Source organism: Trichosurus vulpecula, chromosome 4 (genome assembly GCF_011100635.1).
Source record: "Trichosurus vulpecula isolate mTriVul1 chromosome 4, mTriVul1.pri, whole genome shotgun sequence".
Taxonomy (NCBI): Eukaryota; Metazoa; Chordata; class Mammalia; order Diprotodontia; family Phalangeridae; genus Trichosurus; species Trichosurus vulpecula.
The window spans coordinates 23,193,347-23,207,086 of NC_050576.1; the positions used below are offsets into that span (position 1 = coordinate 23,193,347).

General features: G+C 41.3%; 1 pseudogene; it reads left to right on the forward strand.

Annotated features, from left to right (window-relative positions):
- The window catches only part of LOC118846103, a 51,507-nt pseudogene that overhangs the window by 25,772 nt on the left and 11,995 nt on the right, over nt 1–13,740 (forward strand).

A 13,740-nucleotide genomic window follows, 5' to 3' on the forward strand; every position in this document is an offset into this window, starting at 1 on the left:
GGGAGTCCTTTATATTGATGAAGTCATGGATCTAGTTCCAAACCTTTCCCCAGCATACTCACTAGGCGCTTGATAAATACTTTTAAAATCAAATCAAAACAAACTGCATTTAATTCAATCAAACTCTTTGAAAGAGAAACAGACAGGTCTGTTTATAAAAGGAGTAAAAGAACACAACTACATGACAAACTGTGCAGGCAGCAAAGTTGTTGTGTCAGGGCATTCAGACTCAAAATGCAAATAAATCCTCTACCAGGATCTGTCTATCAAATCTGATGACTCATCATTTCCTGCTGAATCTGAGTATGCTACAGAGTGTGGATGTGTCCATCTTTATTTTAGAAGGCCTCACATTTGCATTTGCAAGATCACAAGCCTTTCCCAAGCCCTCTTCATTCTTGTGCCTTCTCCTGATTTTGCATTAAGCTGTCTATGGCTTGTTTGTACATACTGGTTTGTTTGTTGGCTCTCCCATCAGATTGTGAGCTCCTTGAGGGCAGGAACTATCTTTTGCCTCTTTTTGTCTCCCCAGCACTTAGCACAACACCTGGCATAGAGGTAAATGATTATTGACTGACTGCTAAATTTCTATGGGGAGAAACCATTCCCTGTTTTCATCAAGAATTTATGCTCTTGTTGATGCAAATACTGTAGACACTGATAGAACTCTGAGGTCTGGGGACAGTGACTGTCTATGTATGGGGCCAGGCACATAATAAGCACCTAATAAATACTTTTTGAAAGAAAGAACAAGAGAAAGAAAGAAGGAAAAGAAAAGAAAGAAGGGAGGGAAGGAAGGAAAAAAGAAGGAAGGAAGGAAGGAAGGAAGGAAGGAAGGAAGGAAGGAAGGAAGGAAGAAAGAAAGAAAGAAAGAAAGAAAGAAAGAAAGAAAGAAAGAAAGAAAGAAAGAAAGAAAGAAAGAAAGAAAGAAAGAAAGAAAGAAAGAAAGGAAGAAAGGAAGGAAGGAAGGAAGGAAGGAGGAAAGCTTATGCAATCTTGGGAAGGATGTGACAAAAATTCAGTGCAATTTGGTCAAGAGGGGAGGCAGCTCAAAGTCAAACCATTGAAGGAACAGTTGAAGGAACTGCATATGGAAAAATTGAAGGGGACGCAGAAAGGCAGGATGACTTTCTTCATTAATTTCCAAGATGATGGTACAGAAGAAGGATAGGATCTATGATTCTAGACCCCTGAGGGGAGAACTTGGACTATAAGATAAAAGTCAGCTTTCAACTGAAAACTTGCTAATACCCAGAACTGGGCTGCTTCCAAAAGCAATGATAGGGTGAAGAGTACCAAGAATGGGGTGACTAAGATGGTTAGAGGCCTCATGACCATCCTCTGAGATGATCAGCTAGAGGAGACAGGGATATTTAATTTTGAGAAGATTATGGCTGTCTTCCAGCGTTTGAAGGGCTGCCAAATGGATACAACACATAAGACTATATGATCATAGATAATAGAGCTGGAAAGAAGGTCATTTGGTCCAACCTCCTCATTTTACAGATGAGGCTCAGACAGATTAATGGACTTGCCCAAAGTCACACAGCTAAGAAGGGAAAAAAAGGAGAAAAAGAAAGGTGGGATTTGAACTCAGACCTTCTGACTTTAAATCCTATGCTCCTTTCTCTCTCCCAGGCTTCAGAAGAATTTGGGCTTGTTCTACTTGGTCCCAGGGGGCAGAACAATGAGGACTGGGTGGAAGTTAAAGAGGTCAATTGACACCAGACATGAGAAAACACTTCCTAAAAGTGGGAGCTGTCCAAAATAGGAATGAGCTGTCTCAAGGTTGGACAACTATCTGCTGTGCATGAGCTAGACTAGATGGCTACTGAGTTCCTTTCCAACTCTCCGGTTCTGCAATTTTGTGTCTCGTGATCACTTTATTCAACAATCTCAAGAGTTTATGATATGGAGGAAGATTTGACTTATTCTGCTTGGTGTCAGAACTAGGACAGGCAGAAGGCAACTTTCAATCCAAATTAAAGAAATCATAGTATTTCAATTGAGAGCTAGAAGGGACATTGATTCAAAGCCCCTCATTGGATAGATAAGGAAACTGTGGCACCGAGAGTCCCTTGCTCAGAGTTACATAGCTTAGAAGTGTCTGGGGTGGGACTTTCCAGACTCCAAGTCTACCACTCTATCCACTACACCATGCTGTCCTTCAAGAACTCTCTAACTGTGAGGTAGATGCTAATATACTCTTCATTTTACAGATGAGAAAACTGAGGAAGACAGAGGTTAAGTGACTTGCTCAGGACCACATCACTAGTACGTATCTCAAGCAAGATTTAAACCATGAACTTCCATGTCCCAAAATGAATGGTCTAATGCAGTGGAATCACACAACTGGAAACAAGGATCACTCACCCATACATAAAGATTTCTGCACACAGCGTATGGACTTAGAAAACCACAAATTAATATTATCTATGTCCTATTGTATTCTGACATATTTTGTTAAATATTTCCCAACTGCAACTTAATCTGTTCAGATACAGTCAAGGGCTTTGGGGCTTCCATGTGGCCTGTTCTTTGACATATTTGGTATAATGCAGAAAGCAGTGATTTTATGGCTAAGGTCTGGACGAGGGAAGCCAAGAAAAGGAATAGTCTTGAGACCTAGCTATGTGTCAAGGATCCTGTCTCTAACACTTTGCTTCACTACAATCCTTCTCTCACCCATGGATTTTATTGTCTTAATATACTATTAAAAATCTTATAAAAATACAATTTACGTAATCCACTATTTATCCAGCTGATTGCCTCATCATTTCAGCACCTTCACAATGAAGATGAAGAAACCTCATAATTAGAGGGATTTTTACAATGTTCTTTTTGCAAATGATTATCTATTCCATTAAAATATTTCCAAATCACAGCGAGGAAAATAATTGTATGCTCTAATAGAGTATGCTGGTATTACTTACCCACCCATTCTCAGCCACAGCCACTGAGCTGGTATGGGACAAAACAACTTCCATTTCCTGCCAAAAAGACAATCCATCTGCTTTGTAATTAAAGCCAGTGGGGAGATTGAGCATTAAGGTTTCCTGCTGCTATTTAAAATATAAGATTGGGAGGGGGAGGGGGGAACAAATCAGAGATAATACTATTTTGTTAAACCTATACAGATTCATGGATTCAAAGAGTGATCTGAAGATACTACTGATCAACATTGTGTCATAATTATCTCAGGACTTCAAAATTAGAGCCAGAAGGAACTTTAGACATTGTCCAGTACAGCAACAGCAAATTTTAGAGTTGGAAAAGACCTCGGAGGCCATTGAACTTCTGATGTCCCTCTCAGTTTAAAGCCATGATATTGTGATAGATAGGTAGATAGATAGATAGATAGATGATAGGTAGATGATAGAGATATGGGAGGTGAAGCAAGGAGACAGCGTCCTAAAAGTTTTAGTGCATTTTTCAGTTATTAAAGCTTAAAACTGTACTAAGACTTTGGAGACTCCTTGGATTATTATAACCCAGCCCCCTTTTTCCTTTCAAATGTAGCAAAAATAATCTGGATTAGCTATGGCTAGTCATTTGACCTTGAGCCTCAATATCCTCCACGTCTAGAAACACGAACTAGGATTATCACTGGTCGGCTCCCAAGGATTCCCTGACCTTTAGTTAAGACCCTGCTTTACCAGACCTCTGTCTTTTGGGGAGCTCGGAGGCAGATTTCATGGTTCTTCATATTTCTCCCATTTAGAACTCTTGCCAAGTAAGGCCGTATTGTTAATGAACTTGTCTGAAGTCACACTTAGAGTAATTTGAATGATAAAGCTTGGGTGATGCCACTTCCCTTAATGACTTAATTCGGGACTCTGGGATGGAATGTGTCAGATATCAAGGCAGTTTAAGTGGAGTCAACCATGGGCTCACAGAACCTAGGGTTTCTTCTAGGGTCTCTTCCAAGGACCATGAAATTCTCCACGCTTTATGGCCTTGCTCTTATGATTGGGAGAATAGGAGGCTGCAGTTTTCAGTTTCATCCACCAATCTGGAATCACAGAATATCAGAATTGGGAGTGATCTTAACACAGCAATTGTGATATTAGGAAGGGGCTTCAAGGAATAGATTATTAGAATAGGAAATGGCATAATGGGAAGAGACCTTAGAAGGTAGAGTGTCAGAGTTGGGAGTGTTCTTAGGGCAAAGAGTGTCAGAATTTAGGAGGACCTTAGAACAGACAATGTCAGAGCTGGAATAGTCTTTGAAGATTATCTTCTAGTCAACCCTTCTCATTTTCCAGCTGGGTAAACTGAGGCTCAAACACAACGGACTGTTTTGTCCAATATCTTGGTTGGTTTGTGGTAAATGTTAGGACTGCAATGCACTTTGGATATTAGCTGATTCAAACCCCTCATTTTTCAGAGAGGTCCACTTAGGTTTGGCCGTGTTCAAGGAAGACCTGAGGGAACCTGGGCATCAAGTCTGAGGGGTCAGGTATGAATAAAGTCAGAGTCTGAGTTGTTGCACACTTGAGAGTGGCTCCAATAAGGAGTGATTGATCTGTGAAAGATAGAGAAAAAAGCAACAAAATGGGAACTATCCATTGCCTATGTTGGAACTATGGCATAGCTAGATATTATCTTTGAGGGTGAGTTACAGCTGAGGTGAGTTAATTATTGACAAAGTTAGTGGTATATGACTCCTCTAGATTAAATATGCCAGTGTTGCAGTGATGAATGCTCTAACTACTTGAAGGAATCCTCGCTTCCTAAGCTTAAATGATGACAACATGGTTTAGGCAACTACCTACTCTGCCTACACATAAAGCCCATGATTACCTGGGCAAAGCAGTCAGAGCCTCCAAGACTTTCATGTCATCAGATGAACCACTCTGAATATGTTGCTTGAAAACTAGAGTCATGAAACTGTTCAAAAATATTTGGCTATCGTGTGGGCAATGGAAGGAAGAAAGGACGAGAATTATAAGTTGGCTCATTTCAGCTCAATGCTTGGATAAACTCCCTGGAAATTAGAGCTTGCCTTTAAGTGGAATCGGTTGATGGAGAGGTGGCAGTTTCCTGCTCACTCTAGAGATTCAAACACAGGCTTAGTGACCCTGTGTTAGGTATATTGGAGATAGAATACATGGGTATCATCCACAGGGCAACAGGAAAGGAAGGAGGGTTGGAAAGTCTTTGGTGGCACATGATAGAAGGAGTACCGGAATGAAGGTGAGCATTGCTGTGCTTGTAATCCTCACTCCTGCCACTAAATTGCTATGTGACCTTATGTGAGTCATTTCCCTTCTCTGGGCTTCAGCTTGCTCCTAGCAAGGGACAGATTAGATGATCTCTAAAAGTCTCTTCTAGGTTTAGAAATCCCAGGGCTTTATTTCTATATGTGGTATGAGTAGGATGCTATCTGTTGCTATCATAGGATGTGGAACTATGAGACACCAAAGACATCCTCTTAGTTCAGAAGTGTTTAACTCAGGCTTCTAAATAAAAATATAATACAACATAGATAATGTTAATTTGTAGTTTTCTAAGGCAATATGGGATATCAGTGATCCATTTGCTATTTGAGTTTGATACTATTGCTCTAGTTCATCCCCTTCTTTTACATAAAGCTCATAGTTCTGGGCAAATTCTTCTAACTCTCACCAGCACTGGAAAGCTAGGTTCCCAGGGGTGGCTACTCCAGGTTTCAAGCATGACACAGAGGAGTTTGGGGGTGGTTACTCTGGTACTGTAGCTCACAAGCCCCCACTAGTATACTTTTTGTCCTCACTTATTATCAGTTGACATCAATTAGCTAGTTAGATCTAATTAGCTTTTAGAAAGGGGAATTTACTAATGTGGTTTATTGACTGACTTACTGACTGTTATTAACACTCATTTTTAGATGAAGAAACTGAGGTGTTGAGCAATTAACTGACTTTTTAAGGGGCCCTGGCAGAGGAAGAACTCAAAATGAGGGGGTTGTGCTAGGAAGCCTGCAACATCCCTCCCGGTTCTAGGTCTACGTAGGATTCTATCATCTGTCTCCAATTGTATGGTCCTTTGGACTCTACCCCTCATGTACAGTGCCTCTCACTTTTCAGAAAGGCATCATTGTCTTACAGAGCCTAACAGCAGCACGGTATACAGCCAACCTCTGAGCCAAAAAGACCTGGGTTCAAGTGCCACCTTTAACATATATTGGCTATGTGACATGGGACAAATCCTATAACCTCTTTATGCCTCCAGACTGACATGTTAGACTCTTCTCTAAGACTATAAGCTCCAAGCATTTGTCCACAGCACTTAGTAGGTGCTTAATTAATGAATGTTTTTGACTGACTGACTCTGGTTATTCTTGTAGGAATCTCTCTGTCTCTTGGTGTCTCTGTGTTTGTGTCTCTTTCTGTGTCTCTCTGTCTCTGTCTCTCTCTCTCTCATTGATGTACAGCTGGAAGGGACCTCTGCTTGCTCCGGTCTTGCCCAACCCCTTCATTTTAAATACAAGGAGCATCAGGCTTAAAGACATTCAGTGGCTTGTCTAAGGTCACACAGGTAGTAAACTTCAGAGGTGGAATTTAAACCCAGGCAGTGCCTTAGACTCAGGAGAACATGCTCTTTCCACTTGTTTTTTTTTCTTTGCGTATTATATCTTTCTTCTTAAGACTTTCATTTGCTTCATTTGCTCCCATTATGTTTCTCTCTTTTTTGGGGGGGCAGGCAGGGCAATTGGGGTTAAGTGACTTGCCCAAGGTCACACAGCTAGTACATGTGTCAAATGTCTGAGGTTGAATTTGTCTCAGGTCCTCCTGACTCCAGGGCCGGTGCCCTACTCACTGCGCCACCTAGCTGCCCCTCATTATGTCTCTTTATGTCAATGCTTTCTTTTTCTCCTCCTTTTCTTTCATCTCTCTATTGGTTGTCCTGTGGGCTTTTCCTTTGAAGAATTCCTTCCTTTTCCCCCATTTTCCCCATTTTGGTTGTTGTTGTTTTACTTCTTCTGGAACATTTCTCAGAATTTTCATCAACAGGAGCTGTTATCAGCTCCCATAGTCTGTCCATTGCAATGGGTTGGAGCTGGAGGATTATGTTCAGATCCCACCCCCAATGCTTATTGCTTGGATGAGCTAACACAAGGCATTTCTCCAGGGTTTCCATTTCTTGTGGCAAGATGGTTGGGAAAGACACTCCTGACATCCTTCTAGTTCTCAGGAGTCTCTGAACTTTAAGAACAGTCCAGAGGATTATGTTTTCATGTTATTACTTTCCTTTATAGCTGTATGTAGTTAGTTTTATGCATTTAAAAACATTTTTCTGAGAAGGGATTTATAAGCTTGTCCAGACTGCCAAAGGACCCAGTGTACAAAAAATGGTAATAATATCTGCTCTAGACCTATGGTTGTTTCAGAAGTCTCCCATAAGTTCCATCCATGCTGCCTGCCCCCATTACAGCATATCAGTCATTAAAATTCCTATAGACCACTGGGAACAGGCAACCTTAACTTTTGGCCTCAGTACAAAAAGTAATCAGCCTATTTGGCAATCCTGTTGTGGGAGTTAATGGCATCCATGCCGCCATTGTCTCCCCCCGCCTGCTTCTCAAGGCATAGAATAAGACCATCTCGCCCATTAACAAGGAAAGGACTATGCCTCATTCATTGATGTATCTCCCTCAGTGTCTAGAACAGTCCATTGTACACAGAAGATGCTTAATAGGGGGCAGCTAGGTGGTGCAGTGAGTAGAGCACTAGCCCTGGAGTTAGGAAGACCTGAGTTCAAATCTGGCCTCAGACACATGACACACTAACTAGCTGTGTGACCTTGTACAAGTCATTTAACCCCAATTGCCCTGCCTTCTCCCACTCCAAAAAGCAAGATCCTTAATAAATGTTAAGTGTTAAGAAAGCACCAGATGGGAGGCAGAGCCAAGATGGTGACTGGAAAGCAGGCACTTGCTTAAGCTTTCGCCCTAATCCCTCCAGACACCTATAAAAATGGCTCTGAACAAATTCTAGAGCTATGGAAACCACAAAATAGCAGAGGGAAGCAGGTCTCCAGCCCAGGATGGCCTGGATGGTCTCTGGGAAGGGACGATCACACAGTGCTGGGAGTGGAGCTCAGCCCAGTGTGGGCCATGCTGGGACAGACCAGAGCAGGAGTTAGCCAGGAAAAAACCTTAGGGCCATGAACCATTGAGCTGTGGCAGTTACCACACTTCTCAGCCCAGAAATGCCAAAGACCATGGAGCAGGTTAGGGGGAAAACTGCTAGATCGGGTTAGAAAGTGGTCTGGCCCCAGCCCTGGAGGTGGCAGAGGTGGTGTGGCCATGGAGAAAGCAGCAACAGGAAGCTCCTGAGGCTGCTTCCAGAGCTCCAGCATCAGCTGCTTCTGGAGTCCCTGACTCACATGGTGGGAGGAATCAAGTGGCAGACCACAGTGAGAATGCAGGGCTTGCTTTGCCCTGCTTGGATCTGGGTCACAATCCTGGTTGGCAGTTCTTGGGGGAGGAGGCGCACTGCTGTGGCAGATCTTGCAGTGACAGTGAAGTAGAAGTAGCTTTGAAAACAGCAGTGCAGCCCTTAAAGCTTGGGACAAAGTACTCTCTACTCTACAAGCAGTCATACCCTGACAAAAAGCTCAAAGGTAAAGTAGTTGTCTGGGAACATGGCCAGGCAGTGAAAAAGATGCAGACTCAGCCTCAGACCCAGACTTTAGAATCTTTTTTTGGTGACAAAAAAAAATCAAAACATACAGCCAATAGAAGTCAACAAAGTCAAAGAGCCTACATCAAAAGCCTCCAAGAAAAATATGAATTGGTCTCAGACCATGGAAGAGATCAAAAAGGATTTGGAAAAGAAAGTAAGAGGAGTAGAGGAAAAATTGGGAAGAAAAATGAGAGAGACGCAAGAAAACCATGAAAAACAAGTCAATGACTTGCTAAAGGAGGCCCAAAAATACTGAAGAAAATAACACCTTAAAAATAGAGTAACCAAAATGGCAAAAGAGCTCCAAAAAGCCAAGGAGGAGAAGAATTCCTTGAAAGGCAGAATTAGCCAAATGGAAGAGGAGGTCCAAAAGACCACTGAAGAAAATACTACCTTAAAAATTAGATTGGAGCAAGTGGAAGCTAGTGACTTTATGAGAAATCAAGATATTATAAAACAGAACCAAAGGAATGAAAAAAAATGGAAGAAAATGTGAACTATCTCATTGGGAAAAACACTGACCTGGAAAATAGATCCAGGAGAGATAATTTTAAAATTATTGGACTACCTAGAAGCCATGATCAAAAAAGAGCCTAGACATCATCTTTCAAGAAATTATTAAGGAAAACCGCCCTGACATTCTAGAGCCAGAGGGTAAAATAGACATTGAAAGAATTCACCTATTGCTTTTTGAAAAAGACCCCCAAAAAAAGACTTCTAGGAATATTGTCACCAAATTCCAAGTTCCCAGGTCAAGGAGAAAATACTTCAAGCAGCCAGAAAGAAACAATTTGAGTATTGTGGAAACACAATCAGAATAACACAAGATCTAGCAGCTTCTACGTTAAGGGATTGAAGGGCTTGGAATGATATTCCAGAGTTCAAAGGAGCTAGGATTAAAACCAAGAATCACCTACCCAGCAAAACTGAGTATCATGCTCCAAGGCAAAATATGGATTTTCAATCAAATAGAGGACTTTCAAGCTTTCTCAGTGAAAAGACCAGAGCTGAATAGAAAATTTGACTTTCAAACACAAGAATCAAGCGAAGCATGAAAAGGTAAACAAGAAAGAGAAATCATAAGGGACTTACCAAAGTTGAACTGTTTTGTTTACATTCCTACATGGAAGATGATGTGTGTAATTCATGAGACCTTTCTCAGTATGAGGGTAGTTGAAGGAAATATACATACATACGTACATATATATATATATATGTATAAGGGCACAGGGTGAGTTGAATATGAAGGGATGATATCTAAAAAATAAATCAAATTAAGGGATGAGAGAGGAATATATTGGGAGAGGGAGAAAGGTAGAGATAGAATGGGGTAAATTATCTTGCATAAAAGTGGCAAGAAGAAAGCAGTTCTGTTGGAAGGGAAGAGGAGGCAGGTGAGGGGGAATGACTGAATCTTGCTCTCATCGGATTTGACCTGAGGAGGGAATAACATCCATACTCAATTAGGTATCTTACCCCACAGGAAAGTAGGGGGAAGGGGATTAAAAAGGGGGGGATGATAGAAGGGAGGGCATATAGGGGGAGGAGGTAATCAAAAGCAAACACTTTTGAAAAAGGGACAGGGTCAAGGGAGAAAACTGAATAAAGTGGGACAGAATAGGATGGAGGGAGATATAGTTAGTCTTTCACAACATGAGTATTGTGGAAGTTTTTCACATAATGATACATGTGTGGCCTATGTTGAATTGCTTGCCTTCTTAGGGAAGGTTGGTGGGAAGGGAAGAGGGGAGAGAAGGGGAGTTTTAAAATCAGATGATCAAAAGAAAAAGTTGCTTTTGCATACAACTGAGAAATAAGATACATAGGGAATGGGGCATGGAAATCTATCCTGCCTTCCCAGAAAGTAAGGGGAAAGGGGATGGGGGGGATAGTGGGGTGACAGAAGGGAGGGCTGACTAGGGAATGGGGCAATCTGAATATATGTGCTCTTGGAGTGGTGGGGGGAGGGTAGAAATGGGGAGAAAATTTGTAACTCAAAATCTTGTGGAAATCAATGTTGAAAACTAAAATATTAAATAAATAAATTTTAAAAAGAAAGCACCAGATGATAGGAACTAAATATAATTTTCCCCACATACACATTTCACTGATTATTAATAATCCTTGATTTTTCACTTTGATAGACTTTAACAAGCAAACTGGATTCGTATTTGCTTATTTGAAGTATTCATATTTTGTTATTTAATTGAGAAGCAACCTGGTATAAGGGATGGACTGCTGGACTTGGAGTCAAGAAGACCTGAGGTTGATTCCCGTTTCTAATACTAAAATGTATGACAGTGGCTGAGTCACTTAACTGCTCAGATCTTCAGTTTTCTTATCTGTAAAATGAGGATAACAATCCCTGCATCAGAAGAAGTATTAGACACACCACTGGGGGACCAGTCCTACAACACTGTGCAAGTACAGCATGAACCACATTAAAATGTAATTGGGAAATATTTAACAAAACAGACAAAAATACAATAAAACATAGTTAGAATGTTAATATGTGGTTTTTTAAGTCAATAAGCAGCCCATATGAATCCTTATTTATGGGTTAGTGGCCCCATTTCTATTTAAGTATGACACCACTGGTCTATATCATGGATTTGTCATGAGGCTTGGGGCATAGGAGATAATCTGTGTATAGACCTGAAAAAGTCTATAAATGCCAGTTACTATTATTATCAAGGAAAGATCTTTACACTTCAGCTCCTCCTTCTTATTATCTCCATACTGGGGTTTCTCTTAACTTTAGAAGAAAACTGATAAAAAGCCTTCACATTTATTACTAACTCCCCTATGATATCACAAAACCATACAGTTTAATATCTGAAATGTAACTTTTTCATTGTTCAATCATTTAAGTCATGTCCAACTCTTTGTGACCCCATTAGGAGCTTCCTTGGCAAAGATACTAGAGTGGTTTGCCATTTCCTTCTCCAGCTTATTTTATAGGTGAGGAACTGAGGCAAACAGGTGGCAGTGGTAGGTGTTTAATGAATATTAATCTACTGACTGACTCCTGTACCTTGCCACAGGGGACTAGTCAACATTCTGGAACCTTCCTTTCTTTCTCCTGGCATCATAAAGATAGCAATTCAACCTTTGGCACATCCAATGTTGCAGTCCCACTTTTTGCCACATGACTAACCCATCTTCTTTTTGTTCATGTTTCTTTGATGGAAACCTTTATTCCAATTCTTCTTTGTGGTGCCTTCCTATAACAATCCTGCGGCTTTCTCAGCCCTGTCCAATTTTAATTCTTCAGCATCTGACCCCATAGCTGGCCAGGCACCACTATGCTGTGACCCCAGGAATTAGTGACCTTTGCCAGTTCCCATCCTTTACCTTCCCCCAAGTTTGTCCTGAATTCACTTCTCTGAGGAATGAACTGAGGCTCAGAAAGAAGCAGCAATGAGGTCACAAGAATGTGAGGACACATTCCTGTGTCAAAGGCAAGACTCAAATCCAGGTCTTTTTAATTTCAAGATCAGCCCCCCATCGTCTATCCAGTCTCTCTATACTTCCTCTTGGTGTCAGTATACCTCTGACTTTTAAATTTGAAGAAATAAACCTCAGAGAAATAAAGTAACTTGTCCAAGGTCATGCAGCTAATACATATCAAAGCTCAGATTTGAGCTTGATTTCAAATCTGGATCTCATACTCTCTTCTACACCACAGCTGCTTCATGATAGAACAAGAAATATAATGTGTACATTAGAAAGGTCCCAACAAATAGCTATCACAGTTTGGGGGTGGGGATGATTAGCCACTTAGATGATGTAGAAAGTTTCCTGGAGGAGGTACTATTTGTCTAATCCTTGAAGGATGAATAGAACTGCAACAATCCATGCTCTTTCCTCTGCTACAGTACCAGGTTTATGAAAGTTCTTTGGCCTTCTCAGTTCAGTGGGAGAGCCTGGGATCGCACTAGTGATTCCGAGCCCTGTACCACCATGACAGCTCACATCATCTCTGAAGTGACTTATCAAGGCTTTAGTTGCACTCTGACAGGGAAGCAAGGGTTGGGTTTGGGAAGAGATTGAAGCTAGAGGGCATTGGCTTTGGAACTGGAGAGACTGACTCTGGAGGGCCAGCCTCCCCAACAGAGGAGTTGGTCACTTCCTTCATGTTATTTTAGGGACCCCTGGGAAACTCTTCCCATGACTATCTTTCCCTGGAGAGGAAATAGTAAATGGCTCCAGTATCTCAGCCAAGAAAACCCCACAGATAGTATGGTCCATAGGGTCAAACACAACTGAACAACAACAAAATTGAATATAATTATAAATCATATGTAAATTTGTAATTATATATGATATATAGACATATAATTATAATATCTCTATATAATTATAAAATATCTGTGATTTCATGAGCCTACAGAGTTTCTGTGTAAAAATTCCCTCCCCGGAAGCAGACTGTCAGCCCACCTGTAACATGCAGCATTGGAGAATTGCTCAGATCCCTGTGAAATTAAGGGATTTTCCCAGGGTCACATAACCAATACATGTAGGAGGCAGGACTCAGACCCGGCTTCTTTATTCCAAACCCCATCCCTCTATCCCCTCCATCACACTCCCTCTTATGTAGCTAACACTTAGAAAAGAGTTAGAGTTTACAAAGCATGTTGAATACGTGATCTCATCTGATCATCACCACAACCTGTGAAGTAGGTGCTATTATTATCCCTTTTTGACAGATGAGGAAACTGAGGCTGAGCGAGTGTGACCCCGAGATAACTCAGCTAACAGGTGTCTGCTTATAATATCAAACATTCAAGGAATTTCCTAATTATGCCCTGCTTGTCTCTCTGCCTCCCAGGGACATACATCTCTCCTTACAAGGTTTGCAATGGCAGTGATGGTAGAGATGGAGCCGATGAGGATGACTATAAGGAGCAATTAAAGGTGTGTCAGGGAAGCAAGGACCAAATCTGGGCAACTGGCAGCCTAGTTAGTGGGTAAGTGATGCTGTTAGGCATACATCTGAGCCAGGCAGCCAAGCGCCATTCCAAGAGAAAGAGACAGAAGGGGCTCCTGGTACATTGTAGTCTCACTTCTT